This window comes from Hylobates moloch, unplaced genomic scaffold (assembly GCF_009828535.3).
Source record: "Hylobates moloch isolate HMO894 unplaced genomic scaffold, HMol_V3 SCAFFOLD_18, whole genome shotgun sequence".
Classification (NCBI taxonomy): Eukaryota; Metazoa; Chordata; class Mammalia; order Primates; family Hylobatidae; genus Hylobates; species Hylobates moloch.
Genome location: NW_026652293.1, coordinates 71,317,157 through 71,334,497, shown reverse-complemented (window position 1 = coordinate 71,334,497; position 17,341 = coordinate 71,317,157).

Below are 17,341 nucleotides of genomic sequence, written 5' to 3'. Positions count from 1 at the left end.
GTCATATGGATCTCAGGTGACAGAGAGATAGCAAACTCAAAAGCTCTGAGACAGCAATGTTCTTGGCACATTTAGAGAACTACCCAGAAGTGGGTGCCTTGAGCTCACGTGAGAGATAATAAATGCAACTGGGAGGGTATAAGCTTCAGAGAGCTTTGGGGATGTAGCCCATTAAGGATAAAAATTAAGGAATAAGAAGAAATAAGAAGAAAATGAGGCAGCAAGAAATAATTTGCAAGTTAATATAAACTCCTTTCAGGAAGCCAGAGAAAGTGAAGAGTCCCATAAACAAACTTACCCCAATTTTCCAATCCAGTTACTTTCAACTCAAACATTCAGTGAGGCCAGCGTTAAGGTTTTGAAGAAATTAAATCCTTGTTCTATTAAGAAATTGTCATTTTGAAATCAGTGGTTGCACATGTATACTTTAAAAGTACAGACGAATGTTTTATTAGGCTTCGACTGTTCATTAAGAAAGCTAATTATATAAGGCTAATAGCAAATTTTATAGTCATATGAAGTTCCTTCAGCTGAGTTATATGTAATATCAAATTAGAAATTTTGCTTTGAAAAGGAAATAGCATTCTATTTTTCAAACAATTAGAAAGAAATATTTGGTACATCAGATGGTAAACATTAACTATCCTTTGTGTATATATGTGTTTTACATGTGTGTCTGTCTGAGTGTAGGGGACTTTTCTTTCATATATTGAAAGCAAATTTTTGTGTCCATGTTACCTAGAGCATACATTTCTAACACAACTATTAGGTAATGAAATGTCACGAATTACAAGTAATTTTATGGCTACATTGTAAAAAATGATTAAACAATTAAATGCCTAAATGAAACAATAATGTCAATATTTCCCAAACCAAGCTAATTGTCATTCCTTCAAAAAAACTACTTTACTATTATTCTATGTAACTCATATTTTGCTAGACCAAAAATCATGAGAAGATACATTATTTTAATAACAATAATAGAGTCAATGTTTTTTCTGACCTTGTCCAGATCTAAAAAACTTTCTAAATTATGTTCAGGTAATTTCTAAGTTTCCCACGCATACTGTCAAACATGTTTTGTTGTTGTTATCTTGTTTTGTTTTTTTTTAATCAGTGATGTTCATATATATCTCTGTTTCTTCTGATGCAAACTCCTCCATTACCCAATAGGTTTCAACTATCTGTATTGGAAAATACCTCCCATTCAAACCATGTGAGTCTTTGTTCTAATCCACAGTCTTCCTGTGTTTGTCAGGGCTCAGACAGGATCTTAAAGACATCAGCAGTAAGATTATTTTCTTCCTGAAGCTTCCCCTGGTTTGTGGAAGCTGGACCAATGGATTCTCCAAGTAATATGTACTGTGTTATATACAAATGTAAATCATTCTCTCTGAGTTTAAACGTGGTCATTCCACCAAACTTGTGCACATCAATTCTCCATTAGATTGAGCTTCTTACCATGAAAATCCCTAGTCTATGAGTATATCTCTGAATGAATCAAAATGATTGAAATGTAGCCCCAAGTTAGTCAAAATGATTAAACTTCAAGCATCCACATCACCCTAGCTTATAAATCTAGGAATCTAGGTCACTGAGACAAATTCAGTGATTGGTTTAGGGAGTTGGATGTGATGAAATCCTGACCAGTGAGACAGAAAGATATGTCCAATAAGGAGTCTAGAAGAAGTTTACTTATTCCTAAACTGATGCAATGTAACAAATGTTCCCTTTTTTCTGAATGTGTCATAGGTTAATACAATTCCTGGAGCTGCTACAGCCATGTTGGAATCACAGGAGGACACCTTTCTCCAACCCCCTTACCCCTGCTGATGTCTGAGAGGAAAATCGTGAATGCCTATAGCAGTAATATGCAAGCTAGATACTGAGTTTCAGAGCTATTACTCTTAGCTCTCCCAAAGCTATCATAAAATGGGAATATATAATTCCACAAAAATTAATAAAAGCCAATAATTTGTCCTCCAAAGCTATTTTTATTCATTAATATTTAGTAAAAAATAATTATTAATTAAGCATAAACCTAAAATATAATAGCTAGTCTCAAAGACCCTCAGGTCTGGTAGAATGTGTATCATCAAGAAATTCAACAGCTAAGAAACCAAGGATATTGACAATCAAATGAAGATTGCATGTTTAAGTATATTTTTCTCTAAAGATAGTAAAGATCTACTGTTTACATTCAGTTTATTCATTTCTCTGTCTTCCATGCTGGTTTCTGAAATTTTGCGATCAGAATTATGTTTTATTACTCTTTGTACTCATAGAAACTCCCAATACCTGGCACACAGTAGACATCAATAAATGTATGCTGAATGAGGAGTGAATACAATTCCTAGACATGAGTTAGGGAAAAAAATGCAAAATATAGCTACTACACTTATTTCAACATGTTAATTGGAGACAAAAATGGATTATTTCTATTTATTATCAAGAGCTTATGGAATCTGGATAAAGTATAAACTATATTACTTCTGAATGTTTGAAAAAGCCATGTTAGGCTGGGTGTGGTGGCTCACGCCTGTAATCCCAGCACTTTGGAAGGCCGAGGCAGGCAGATCATGAGGTCAGGAGATCAAGACCATCCTGGCCAACATGGTGAAACTCTGTCTCTATTAATTAAAAATACAAGAATTAGCTGGGCGTGGTGGCACGTGCCTGTAATCCCAGCTACTTGGGAGGCTAAGGCAGGAGAATCACAAGAACCCTGGAGGCAGAGGTTGCAGTGAGCTGAGATCATGCCACTGCACTCCAGCTTGGTGACAGAGTAAGACTCCGTCTCAAAAAAAAAAAAAAGGAAAAGCGATGTTAATTTTATTATCTATTTTCTTCGTAGAAATCCATCTAAAAATGAAGTACTAGCCTTAGTCTTTGCAACAGGTTATCATATTGTATCTATTCATTATATTGCCCTGGTGTTATACTTACGTAAACCCATGTTATATTGATAAAATTAGTCATCCTAGATTTTGAGTTCCACAAAAGAACTTAGTGTCAGTTTAAATATAAATGTGTTAATATCAATATTTTGGTTTTGCAAATCTATATGGTGAAGTTGTAGTTTTTAAAAAATTTTGCAGAGGAGGGCGATTTGCAAATTTCAATTAGCAAAAGCATAATTAGTAAATGCAGAGTCAGGTGTCCCTGGACAGTTCAATCAGATTTCAGTGGTAACATCCTACCTGGCATTTGTGCAGAGATTCTTGACATTGATGTAAAAATCTGCCATGGCAATCTAGACATTCTTCCTTTGTATTCTCTGAGAATTGGCTCTGCTCTCAATTTCTGCCATCATCCTAGTGAAAAATTCAGAAAAATTGCCAGATGGCTCATCCTGTGAAGAACTCAGTGTAATCAGGAAGAATTTTGAAATAAAGCAAGCCTTGGCAGAAACCCGTTAGCAGAACTCCTTATTATTGTGGTTGTTTGAAGATCCATTTTTCTGTTCTCAAGGAGACAATGAAATTGTTGGAAGCCAATATTTCCACAGCATGACATGCCATGGGTTCATGTCATTGCATAGGAAACTTTACTAATTTTCATATATAAAGCAAGATAGGCCTTAGCACATACATGGCAGACATGTCCTATTCAAACTTAAAGAAGAAAAGCTTTCGAATTACCTTTATGCTCAGTAGTTGATTTACTGGATTAGTGAAGAAAAGTAATGATAAAATAATCCAACAATTGAATATTCATTGCAATTTTGGACTTAAGGCCTTTAAGATAGGAACTAAGTCTTTTATAGATAATGATGTATAATGAATGATATGACTAGTTAACAGTATCATTTTGTTGAAAACTATAAAAGGAAAAGCTTGCTCTAAATAATCACCCTACTCTTCAATGCTTGTAAGAAAAATTCCTAGTTTAGAATTTCTAGTTTCAATGTAAAAAAAATTATTAATTTTTAAGTATAATACATATATAGATAATACAAATGATAAATAAGGGAAAACGATTCAATAAATAAACAGCGTTCTTGATGGTCACTAGAGAGAATACAGTTGAGAAGAGATTATTTTGATATTTGAGATTGTTTTTTCAACCCTTTTATAATTGTAAAGTGCTATATTGTCTGCCTCTTTGGGTAGGTACGAGAAGAATGTGGCTGCGTTGCAAAGCAATCCCATATGAGGTAGGTGTAATGCCAGGAAAAGAGAACAATGCATAGAGGCTGAGAATTTGGAACCACATCTTGTAGAAATGGAGCATAAACAATTTGAAGTAAAGAAGAAAATCTGAGAGGGAATCTTGGTATCCTAGAAACACCCACTGCCTTTGGCATGTGGCACTGCACATATCTCATCCTTTCTATATCAAATTCTACATGCTGATCCTCCACCTAGAGTGTACTTTTATGCCAACTCAACAACTATGTTAACTTCAGGTCTTGGTTTTCATCCTACCACATTTTCCTAGTCATTCAGTATAACTTTTTCTATCTTTTCTTTTAGTGTCCCTAAATATTGATCTTCCTTGAGGGAATGTCTTCAGCTTTCCTCTTTATTTTATGCTAAAGACTCTTTCAGGGCATACCATGCTAATTTTAAATTTATTTTTAATTAGAGATGGATTGCCCAAGCTGATCTTGAACTTTTAGCCTCCAGTGATCCTCCCACCTCAGCCTCCCAAAGCACTGGAATTATAGGCATGAGCTAACACACCTGGTCTCAACCTGTAAATCATTGTGGTGACAATAGAAAATTGATATTTTTATTGTTATTTCATTTCATTGTGCTTCACTTTACTGTGCATCATGAATATTGCCTATTTTGCAAATTGAAGGTTTCTGGCACCCCTGCAACCAGCAAATCCATCAGTTCCATTTTTCTAGGAATGTGTGCTTACTTCATGTCACTATGTCAGACTGTGGTAATTCTCACAATATTTCAAACTTTTTAATTATTGTTATATCTGTTATGGTGATCCATGATTTGTGATTTCTGACGTTATTCTTGTAATTGTTTTTGGGATGCAACAAACCACACCCATATAAAACAGAGAACATACTCCGTAAATTTTGTGTGTATTCTGACTGCTCCACCAACCAACCATTATCCTGTCTCTTCCCTCTCCGCAGGACGCCCTATTCCCTGAGATGCAACAATATTCAAATTAGTTTAACTAATAGCCCTTAAATGACCTCTTAGTGTAAAGGTGAAAGGATGTGTCACACATCTCTCACTTGAAGTCAAAAGCTGCAAATGATGAAGCTTAGTGAAGAAGGCATTTTGAAAGCCAAGGCAGACCAATAGCTAGGCCTGTCTTGCCAAACAGCCAGGTTGTAAGTGTAAAGGAAAAGTTCTTGAAAGAAATTAAAATTGCTATCACAGTTAACACATGAATGATAAGAAATCAAAACAGAATTATTATTTGTTGGATACAGCTAGGTTCCTCTTCAAACAGTTTGTTCATTCCCCCATTCTTTATTCTCTAAATTCCAAGTACTCTCCACCCCCAGCTTTTGTTGCACAGTAACCTGTCTAAACATGCTTACACATGATAAGCCCCAGTCCACATTTCTTTCCTTATGTGGAATAGGTTAGCTTTCTAGTCCCCCACAGGTGACCCCTTCCTGCTCTCCCTCTCTCCTCTATCACACACATACCTTATCCAAGAAAGTTTAAATGTTTAGCCAGTTGGGACTAGTTTAGATTCTGTGGTCCAACCCCAGCCAATGGGGGAAAGACACAGAGGTATAATCTGCATTAGGAATAAAAACCCCTACTCTCCTTTGTTCTGTGTGCTCTTGTGATCATGACTGATGCAGGCAGCACCCTTCTACAGAAGCAAATTTGCCTTGCTGACAAATTTTCTCAGTGCTGGTTCTTCTTTGCAGCACTGAGCATTTGTTTCCAACATTACTGACGTGGAGAAAGTTTGAGTGGTCTGGAGAGTAGATCAAAGCAGCCATGACATTCCCTTAAGCCAAAGTCTAGTCCAGAGCAAGGTTCTAACTCTTTTCAATTCTATGAAGGCTGAGAGAGGTAACAAAGCTGCAGGAGAAGAGTTTGAAGCTAGCAGAGGTTGGTTCATGAGCTTTAAGGAAAAAAATCCGCCTCCATAACATAGAAATGCAAGGTGAAGCAGCAAGGGAGAAGCTGCAGCAAATTATCCAGAAGATCTGGCTTAGGGAATTGATTAAAGTGGCTACACTAAACAATAGATTTTCAATGTAGACAGTTTATATTTTCTAAATGTAGAAGAGATGCCCTCTAGAACTTTCATAGCTAGATAGAAATCAAGGACTGTCTTCAGAGCTTCGAAGGACAGCCTGATCCTATTGGTAGAGACTCGCTCAGGTTCACAGGCCCCATCCATCTGGCCCATTAATCCGGCCTATGATTGATAGTGATTTAACTGAAAGACTGGGCCAGATTTGTAGACGGTTAGAATCACCCTATCCATAGAAATGGGGTGAAAAGGGAATTTCATCACCTTGACCAAAGTTAGTTAGTCCTGTTACTGGTCCTGGACATCCAGAATTATGGAAGCTTACTGTGGCCTTGCACCGCATTAGAATTTGGTCTGGAAATCAAGCTCTAGGAACGAGAGATCGTAAGCCATATTATACTATCAACCTAAATTCCAGTCTGACAATTCCTTTGCAAAATTGTGTAAAACCCTCTTATATGCTAGTTGTAGGAAACATAGTTATTAAACCAGATTCCCAAACTGTAACCTGTGAAAATTGTAGATTGTTTACTTGCATTGATTCAACTTTTAATTGGCAGCACTGTATTCTAGTGAGAGCAAGAGAGAGCGTGTGGATCCCTGTGTCCATGGACCAACTGTGGGAGGCTTTGCCATCCATCCCTATTTTAACGCAAGTATTAAAAGGAATTCTAACTAGATCCAAAAGATTCATTTTTACTTTGATTGCAGTAATTATGGGCCTTATTGCAGTCGCAGCTACTGCTGCGGCTGCTGGAATTGCTTTACACTCCTCTCTCCAAACTGCAGAATATGTAAATAATTGGCACAAGAATTCCTCAAAATTGTGGAATTCTCAGACCCAAATACATCAAAAATTGGCAAACCAAATTAATGATCTTAGACAAACTGTCATTTGGATGGGAGATAGGCTCATGAGCTTGGAATATCTTTTTCGGTTACAGTGTGACTGGAATACGTCAGATTTTTGTATTACACCCCAAGCCTATAACGAGTCTGAGCATCACAGGGACATGGTTAGACGCCATCTACAAGAAAGAGAAGATAATCTTACTTTAGATATTTCAAAATTAAAAGAACAAATTTTTGAGGCATCCAAAGTCCATTTAAATTTGGTGCCAGGAACTGAGGCAATCGTGAAAGCTGCCGATGGCCTCACAAATCTTAACCTGGTCACTTGGGTTAAAACCATCAGAAGTTCCACTATTGTAAATTTCATACTAATCCTTGTATGCCTGTTCTGTCTGTTCTTAGTCTACAGGTGTATCCAGCAGCTCCGAAGAGACAGCGACCTGTGAGAACGGGCCATAATGACAATGTCGGTTTTGTCAAAAAGAAAAGGGGGATATGTAGGGAAAAGAAAGAGAGATCAGACTGTTACTGTGTCTATGTAGAAAAGGAAGACATAAGAAACTCCATTTTGATCTGTACTAAGAAAATTGTTTTGCCTTGAGATGCTGTTAATCTGTAACTTTAGCCCCAACCCTGTGCTCACAGAAACATGTGCTGTATGGAATCAAGGTTTAAGGGATCTAGGACTGTGCAGGATATGCCTTGTTAACAATATGTTTGCAGGCAGTATGTTTGGTAAAAGTCATCGCCATTCTCCATTCTCGACTAACCAGAGGCACAATGCACTGCGGAAAGCTGCGGGGACCTCTGCCCGAGAAAGCCTGGGTATTGTCCAAGGTTTCCCCCCACTGAGACAGCCTGAGATGTGGCCTTGCGGGAAGGGAAAGACCTGAGTGACCCCCAGCCCAACACCCATAAAGGGTCTGTGCTGAGGAGGATTAGTAAAAGAGGAAGGCCTCTTGCAGCTGAGACACGAGGAAGGCCTCCATCTCCTGCATGTCCCTGGGAACAGAATGTCTCGGTGTAAAACCCGATGGTACATTCATTCTATTCTGAGACAGGAGAAAACCGCCCTGTGGCTGGAGGCGAGATACGCTGGCAGCAATGCTGCTCTGTTACTCTTTGCTACACTGAGATGTTTGGGTGGAGAGAAGCATAAATCTGGCCTACGTGCACATCCAGACATAGTACCTTCCCTTGAACTTTTTTGTGACATAGATTCCTTTGCTCATATGTTTTCCTGCTGACCTTCTCCCCACCATCACCCTGTTCTCCTGCTGCATTCCCCTTGCCGAGATAGTGAAAATAGTAATCAATCAATACTGAGGGAACTGAGAGACCGGTGCCGGTCAGGTCCTCCGTATGCTGAGTGCGGGTCTCCTGGGCCCACTGTTCTTTCTCTATACTTTGTCTCTGTGTCTTATTTGTTTTCTCAGTCTCTCGTCCCACCTGATGAGAAATACCCACAGGTGTGGAGGGGCAGGCCACCCCTTCATCGATGCAGCTGGTAACTTTAAGTTGAAGCCAATGCTCATTTACTATTTTGAAAATCCTATGGCCATTCAGAGCTATGCTAAACCCACTCTGCCTGTGCTCTGTAAGTGGAACGATAAAGCCTGGATGATAGCACGTCTGTTTACACATTGGTTTACTGAATATTTTAAGCTCACTGCTGAGACCTACTGCTCAGAAAAAAAAGATTCCTTTCAAAATATGACAGCTCATTTACCCTGCACCTGGTCACCCAAGAGCTCTGATGGAGATGTATAAGGAGACAAATGTTTTCATGCCTGATAACATAACATCCATTCTACAGCCCACGTATCAAAGAGTCATTTTAACTTTCAAGTATTAGTATTAAAGAAATACATTCTTTTCCAGGCTATAGCTGCCATAGATTATGATTCCTCTGATGGGTCTGTGCAAAGTAAATTGAAAACCTTCTGGAAAGGAGTTAACATTCTAGACACCATGTAGCACATTTACGATTCATGGGAGGAAGTCAAAATATGAACATTAGGAGAAGTTCAGAAGACGTTTATTCCAACCCTCATGGATGACTTTGAGAGCTTGAAGACTTTAGTGGAAGAAGTAACAGCAGATGGGGTGAAACTAGCAAGAGAGCTAGAGTTAGAAATGAAGCTAAAATGTGACTGAATTGCTACAATCTCATGATAAAATTTATTGAATGAAGAGTTTCTTCTTATAGATGAACAAAGAAAGTGGTTTCTTGAGATAGAAACTACTCTTGGTGAAAATGCCATGAACATAGTTAAAATGACAACAAAAGATTTAGAATATTACAGAAACTTAGTTGATAAAGCCATGGGAGGGTCTGGAGTCAAGATTGACTCCAATTTTGAAAGAAGATCTACTGTGGATAAAATGCTATCAAACAGCCTTGCACGTTACAGAGAAACCTCTCATCAAAGGCAGAGTGAATGCTGTAAATTTCATTGTCTTATTTTAAAAAATTGTCACAGCCACCCAGCCTTCAGCAACCACCACCCTGATTAACCTTTAGCCATCAACATAGAGGCAGATTCTCCACCAGCAAAAAGAGTAGAAGTCACTGAAAACTAAGATTATTGTTAGCAGTTTTCAGCAATGAAGTATTTTTAAATTTAGGTATGTACTTTTTTTAGACATAATGCTATTGCACACTTAATAAACTACCAGGTAGTATAAATATAACTTTTACATGCACCAGGAAACCAAAAACAATTTCATATGACTCACTTTCTTGTGATCCTCACTTTATAAGGGTGGTCTGGAACAGAACACACAATATTTCTTATATGGTTTGGCTGAATCCCCACCCAAGTCTTATCTTGAATTGTAGCTCCCATAATTTCCATGTGTTGTGGGAGGGATCCAGTGGGAGATAACTGAATCATGAGGTGGTTCCCCCCATACTGTTCTCGTGGGAGTGAATAGCTCTCACGAGATCTGATGGTTTTATAAGGGCCTTCTTTTTCACTTGGCCCTCATTCTCTCTCTTCTCTGCTGCCATGTTAGAGGTACCTTCTCCCTTCCACCATGATTGTGAGGCCTCCTCAGCCAGGTGGAATTGTGAGTCCATTAAACCTCTTTTTCTTTATAAATCACCCAGTCTCGGGTATGTCTTTATCAGCAGCATGAAAACGGACTAATACAATCTCCAAGGTGTGCCTGCAGATATTTTCCTGTGATTAATCTGATGAGCACAGGATGTAGTCGCATAAAGAAAGATCATGAAAGATAAAGAAGTAAATTAATGATGGCTGCAGGTATACAATGTCTTCTCGAACATTTTAATGAGACAGGAAAAAGATGAACTAAAACTGGAAAGGGGCATATACTTTATCCCTGGATATATTAAATTTGAATAAATAAATGAATCAAGACATGTCTTCAAATATCTACATATTTCTCATTTGTAGAATGATAAACAGGGAGTTGTGAAACTTTTGAAAATGTTTTGAATTATAATGTAATGTATTATGTACAGAAAGATGATATTCTGTAGTCTTATGTTTTATATTTTTGGTGATTTTTAAGTTTTAAGAGCCAAAAATACCTGAGGAAAAAAGGACTGGCCCATATTTTTAAAGAATCTAACCTAAATGTAAATAAGGCAGTTGAAATGACAACAAAGGATTTATGAACTACCAGTTCTGATATAGCCATATTTCTGTGTGTGTGTGGACAAGAAAAAGAAACAACATCCACATTATATTCATATTATTTTGGTGTCATCAGATCTTTCAGCTTTGCTTGAACTGAGGAAGGAATTACAATTACTTGTTTAAATTTGAATTTCCTAATTGTGTGTTTGGGGACATCTTTATTTTTATTAGTTCCATTCCACTAATTTTTTTTATTTTTATTAGTTCCATTCCACAAAAAAACAACAATTTTTTTTTTTTTTTTTTTTTTTTTTTTTTTTTTTTTTTTTGAGACGGAGTCTCACTCTGTCGCCCAGGCTGGAGTGCAGTGGCGCAACCTCAGCTCACTGCAACCTCCGCCTCCCGGGTTCAAGCAATTATCCTGCCTCAGCCTCCTGAGTAGCAGGCATGCACCATTACGCCTGGCTGAGCTTTGTATTTTTAATAGAGGCAGGGTTTCACCATGTTGGTCAGGCTGGTCTCGAACTCCTGACCTTGTGATCTGCCCACCTCGGCCTCCCAGAGTACTGGGATTACATGCGGGTCCATTCCAGTTTTAATGTTGTTTTAAAGTTTCTACCCTGGCCCTCTTTTTAAAAACTAGGTTATCTTTTTTTAATAATACAAAATTTAAAAATATTCTGGATGCTATTTCTTCCACTGACATACATATGTTGTATTCAGCACATAATTACTAAGTAGTCTTTAAATTTGATCAAGTTTTTTTGTAAAAAAGTTATAATTTCGGCCGGGTGCAGTGACTCACACCTGTAATCCCAGCATTTTGGGAGGCCAAGGCGGGTGGATCACAAGGTCAGGAGATCGACACCATCCTGGCTAACACAGTGAAACCTCGTCTCTACTAAAAAAATAAAATAAAATAAATTAGCCACACGTGGTGGTGGGCACCTGTAGTCCCAGCTACTGGGGAGGCTGAGGCGGGAGGATGGCGTGAACCCAGGAGGTGGAGTTTGCAGTTAGCTGAGATCGTGCCACTGCACTCCAGTCTGGGCAACAGAGCGAGACTCCGTCTCAAAAAAAAAAAAAAAAAAATTATAATTTCAAATATATCAACATGCTATTTTATATTGTTTTTTTCTCCTAAGCTTAATAAACCTTTTCCTATTCTAAAACTAAATCATATTCTCTTTACATATTATTTTAATGATTTTGGTGTATGCTTCTCAAGATTTGGTCTTGGTCTTTCTATAATTTTTTTCTTTGTCAAGTATTCACATTGGAAATCAAAACATTTAAATAAACTTTTACTGAGGTATTAAAGTGCAGGACAGTTCTCTGGGGTGGTTATGGAAGGAATCCATTTGCCCTTCTTTTCTACTCGTAGTTCTCAAGAATAACTGTAGAGTGTGCTGGGAATGCAATATTCTGAAATAAGAGACTGGCTGGAACAGGCTGGGCTCTGTCTCAACAACGCCCCCTAGAAAAGGATGTGGTTCAACAGTTTAGCCAAGTCCATGCTGGGAGCCTAGAGTGTAAGACCCAGTGGAGTTGCTTTCTGGAGTCCCGCAACTGTGGTGCAAGTGAGGCATATGCAGCTCTCCAGAGTCTTGGGAGACCTGAACACAGGTCGATTTTCTCTTTGTCTCTCACTGTTGGAAATGCATCTTCTTTTGTGTACCTGGACCCATTTATGTATGTATATAGGTGCCTATGTGTATATGTATGTGTGTAGACTATATTATGGCATGTTATTTTTTATAAGAAAGTATTTAAAGGTTGTCAGTTTGCTTAGAGAGTCAATACCCATTCAACAGTTTTCAACTTTAGCAGTGTGTAACAGACTACAATAAATCCTAGGCTTCTGCTGCCCATCTGTAAGTAATAAATTGGCGTCACATGACTTGTTGAGGACAGTGAACCTGCTTCACATAAATAAACACACATATTAAATAAAGCAAACTGCTTAATATCAATTTGTGAATGTAGGCAAGAATAATGTAGGCTCAAAAACTTTAGGTATGAGTTGAATTAGATACACGACAGGGTTAGTTTATGAGATGCATGACAGTTACTCAAAATCAGCCATAAGATGTGTGTGTTAGTTACAGGAGAAAGGTACAGGGTTTACCAGACAGAGTGCTCAAACAGCAGTGCTGTTATGAAACCAAGAAACTGAGCATTTTAATATGCAGGATGAATTTGACCTTGATTTTGTTTGTTTTTGATCCTTGATGAATGCCTAGAGAAAGATACTGTGGTCATTTGTAAAAGATGCATTTGAAAGTTTTGAATTTTTGTATTCACATTAATAACCGCAGAAGAGCAATAAGAGAGTCCTTTATTCCTTTGTCTATCAAAAATAAGTATCACATATTCCATAATGATGTTTAAGCATCTACTACACTAATTATACAATTTTCTCTTTGTCTCTCACTGTTGGAAATGCATTTTCTTTTGTGCACCTGGACACATATATGTACATATATAGGTGCGTATGTGTATATGTATGTGTGTAGACTATATTCTGGCATGTTATTTTTTATAAGAAAGTATTTAAAGGTTGTAAATTTGCTTAGAGAGTCACTACCCATTCAACAGTTTTCCACTTTAGCGGTGTGTAACAAACTACAAGATCTTCCTTTACAAATTAAAGAATTGGGGGGTGGAGCCAAGATGGCCGAATAGGAACAGCTCCGGTCTACAGCTCCCAGTGGGAACGGCACAGAAGACGGGTGATTTCTGCATTTCCGTTTGAGGTGCCGGGTTCATCTCACTAGGGAGTGCCAAACAGTGGGTGCAGGACAGTTGGTGCAGGGCACTGTGCACAAGCCAAAGCAGGGCAAGGCATTGCCTCACTCGGGAAGTGCAAGGGGTCAGGGAGTTCCCTTTCCTAGTCAAAGAAAGGGGTAACAGATGGCACCTGGAAAATCGGGTCAGTCCCACCCTAATACGGCGCTTTTCCAACGGGCTTGGAAAACGGCACACCAGGAGATTGTGTCCCGCACCTGGCTTGGAGGGTCCTATGCCCACGGAATCTCGCTGACTGCTAGCACAGCAGTCTGAGATCAAACTGCAAGGCGGCAGCGAGGCTGGGTTAGGGGCGCCCGCCATTGCCCAGGCTTGCTTAGGTAAACAAAGCAGCCAGGAAGCTCGAACTGGGTGGAGCCCAACACAGCTCAAGGAGGCCTGCCTGCCTCTGTAGGCTCCACCTCTGGGGGCAGCGCACAGACAAACAAAAATTCAGCAGGAACCTCTGCAGACTTAAATGTCTCTGTCTGACAGCTTTGAAGAGAGTAGTGGTTCTCCCAGCACGCAGCTAGAGATCTGAGAATGGACAGACTGCCTCCTAAAGTGGGTCCCTGACCCCTAAGCAGCCTAACTGGGAGGCACCCTCCAGTAGGAAGAGACTGACACCTCACTCGGCCAGGTACTCCTCTGAGACAAAACTTCCAGAGGAACTATCCGACAGCTGAATTTGTGGTGTCACGAAAATCCACTGTTCTGCAGCCACCGCTGCTGACACTCAGCCAAACAGGGTCTGGAGTGGACTTCTAGCAAACTCCAACAGACCTGCAGCTGAGGGTCCTGTCTGTTAGAAGGAAAACTAACAAACAGAAAGGACATCCACACCAAAAACCCATCTGTACATCACCATCATCAAAGACCAAAAGTAGGTAAAACCACAAAGATGGGAAAAAACAGAGCAGAAAAACTGGAAACTCTAAAAAGCAGAGCACCTCTCCTCCTCCAAAAAAAATGCAGTTCCTCACCAGCAACGGAACAAAGCTGGATGGAGAATGACTTTGATGAGTTGAGAGAAGAAGGCTTCAGACGATCGAACTACTCCAAGCTATGGGAGGAAATTCAAAACAATAGCAAAGAAGTTAAAAACTTTGAAAAAAAATAGACGAATGGATAACTAGAATAACCAATGGAGAGAAGGGCTTCAAGGAGCTGATGGAGCTGAAAGCCAAGTTTCGAGAACTACGCGAAGATTGGAGAAGCCTCGGGAGCCGATGCGATCAGCTGGAAGAAAAGGTATCAGTGATGGAAGATGAAATGAATGAAATGAAGTGAGAAGGGAAGTTTAGAGAAAAAAGAATAAAAAGAAATGAACAAAGCCTCCAAGAAATTTGGGACTATGTGAAAAGACCGAATCTACGTCTGATTGGTGTACCTGAAAATGACGGGGAGAATGGAACCAAGTTGGAAAACACTCTGCAAGATATTATCCAGGAGAACTTCCCCAATCTAGCAAGCCAGGCCAACATTCAGATTCAGGAAATACAGAGAACGCCACAAAGATAATCCTTGAGAAGAGCAACTCCAAGACACATAATTGTCAGATTCACCAAAGTTGAAATGAAGGAAAAAATGTTAAGGGCAGCCAGAGAGAAAGGTCAGTTTACCCACAAAGGGAAGCCCATCAGACTAACAGCTGATCTCTTGGCAGAAACTCTACAAGCCAGAAGAGAGTGGGGGCCGATATTCAACATTCTTAAAGAAAAGAATTTTCAACCCAGAATTTCATATCCAGCCAAACTAAGCTTCATAAGTGAAGGAGAAATAAAATACTTTACAGACAAGCAAATGCTGAGTGATTTTGTCACCACCAGGCCTGCCCTGAAAGAGCTCCTGAAGGAAGCACTAAACATGGAAAGGAACAACTGGTATCAGCCACTGCAAAAACATTCCAAATTATAAAGACCATTAGGCTAGGAAGAAACTACATCAACTAACGAGCAAAATAACCAACTAACATCATAATGACAGGATCAAATTCACACATAACAATATTAACTTTAAATGTAAATGGGCTAAATGCTCCAATTAAAAGACACAGACTGGCAAACTGGATAAGGAGTCAGGACCCATCAGTGTGCTGTATTCAGGAAACCCATCTCACGTGCAGAGACACACATAGACTCAAGATAAAGGGATGGAGGAAGATCTATCAAGCAAATGGAAAACAAAAAAAGGCAGGGGTTGCAATCCTAGTCTCTGATAAAATAGACTTTAAACCAACAAAGATCAAAAGAGACAAAGAAGGCCATTACATAATGGTAAAGGGATCAATTCAACAAGAAGAGCTAACTATCCTAAATATATATGCACCCAACACAGGAGCACCCAGATTCATAAAGCAAGTCCTGAGTGACCTATAAAGGGACTTAAACTCCCACACAATAATAATGGGAGATTTGAACACCCCACTGTCAACATTAGACAGATCAACAAGACAGAAAGTTAACAAGGATATCCAGGAATTGAACTCAGCTCTGCACAAAGTGGACCTAATAGACATCTACAGAACTCTCCACCCCAAATCAACAGAATATACATTTTTTTCAGCACCACACCACACCTATTCCAAAATTGACCACATAGGTGGAAGTAAAGCTCTCCTCAGCAAATGTAAAAGAACAGAAATTATAACAAACTGTCTCTCAGACCACAGTGCAATCAAACTAGAACTCACGATTAAGAAACTCACTCAAAACCACTCAACTACATGGAAACTGAACAATCTGCTCCTGAATGACTACTGGGTACATAATGAAATGAAGGCAGAAATAAAGATGTTCTTTGAAACCAATGAGAACAAAGACACAACATACCAGAATCTCTGGGACACATTCAAAGCAGTGTGTAGAGGGAAATTTATAGCACTAAATGCCCACAAGAGAAAGCAGGAAAGATCCAAAATTGACACCCTAACATCACAATTAAAAGAACTAGAAAAGCGAGAGCAAACACATTCAAAAGCTAGCAGAAGGCAAGAAATAACTAAAATCAGAGCAGAACTGAAGGAAATAGAGACACAAAAAACCCTTCAAAAAATTAATGAACCCAGGAGCTGGTTTTTTGAAAAGATCAACAAAATTGATAGACCGATAGCAAGACTAATAAAGAAGAAAAGAGAGAAGAATCAAATAGATGCAATAAAAAATGAAAAAGGGGATATCACCACCGATCCCACAGAAATACAATCTACCATCAGAGAATACTACAAACACCTCTACGCAAATAAACTAGAAAATCTAGAAGAAATGGATGAATTCCTCGACAAATACACCCTCCCAAGACTAAACCAGGAAGAAGTTGAATCTCTGAATAGACCAATAAGAGGCCCTGAAATTGTGGCAATAATCAATAGCTTACCAAACAAAAAGAGCCCAGGACCTGATGGATTCACAGTCGAATTCTACCAGAGGTACAAGGAGGAACTGGTACCATTCCTTGTGAAACTATTCCAATCGATAGAAAAAGAGGGAATCCTCCCTAACACATTTTATGAGGCCAGCATCGTCCTGATACCAAAGCCTGGCAGAGACATAACCAAAAAAGAGAATTTCAGACCCATATCCTTGATGAACATTGATGCAAAAATCCTCAATAAAATACTGGCAAACCGAATCCAGCAGCACATCAAAAAGCTTATACACCATGATCAAGTGGGCTTCATCCCTGGGATGCAAGGCTGGTTCAATGTATGCAAATCAATAAATGTAATCCAGAATATAAACAGAACCAAAGACAAAAACCACATGATTATCTCAATAGATGCAGAAAAGGCCTTTGACAAAATTCAACAACCCTTCATGCTAAAAACTCTCAATAAATTAGGTATTGATGGGACATATCTCAAAATAATAAGAGCTATCTATGACAAGCCCACAGCCAAT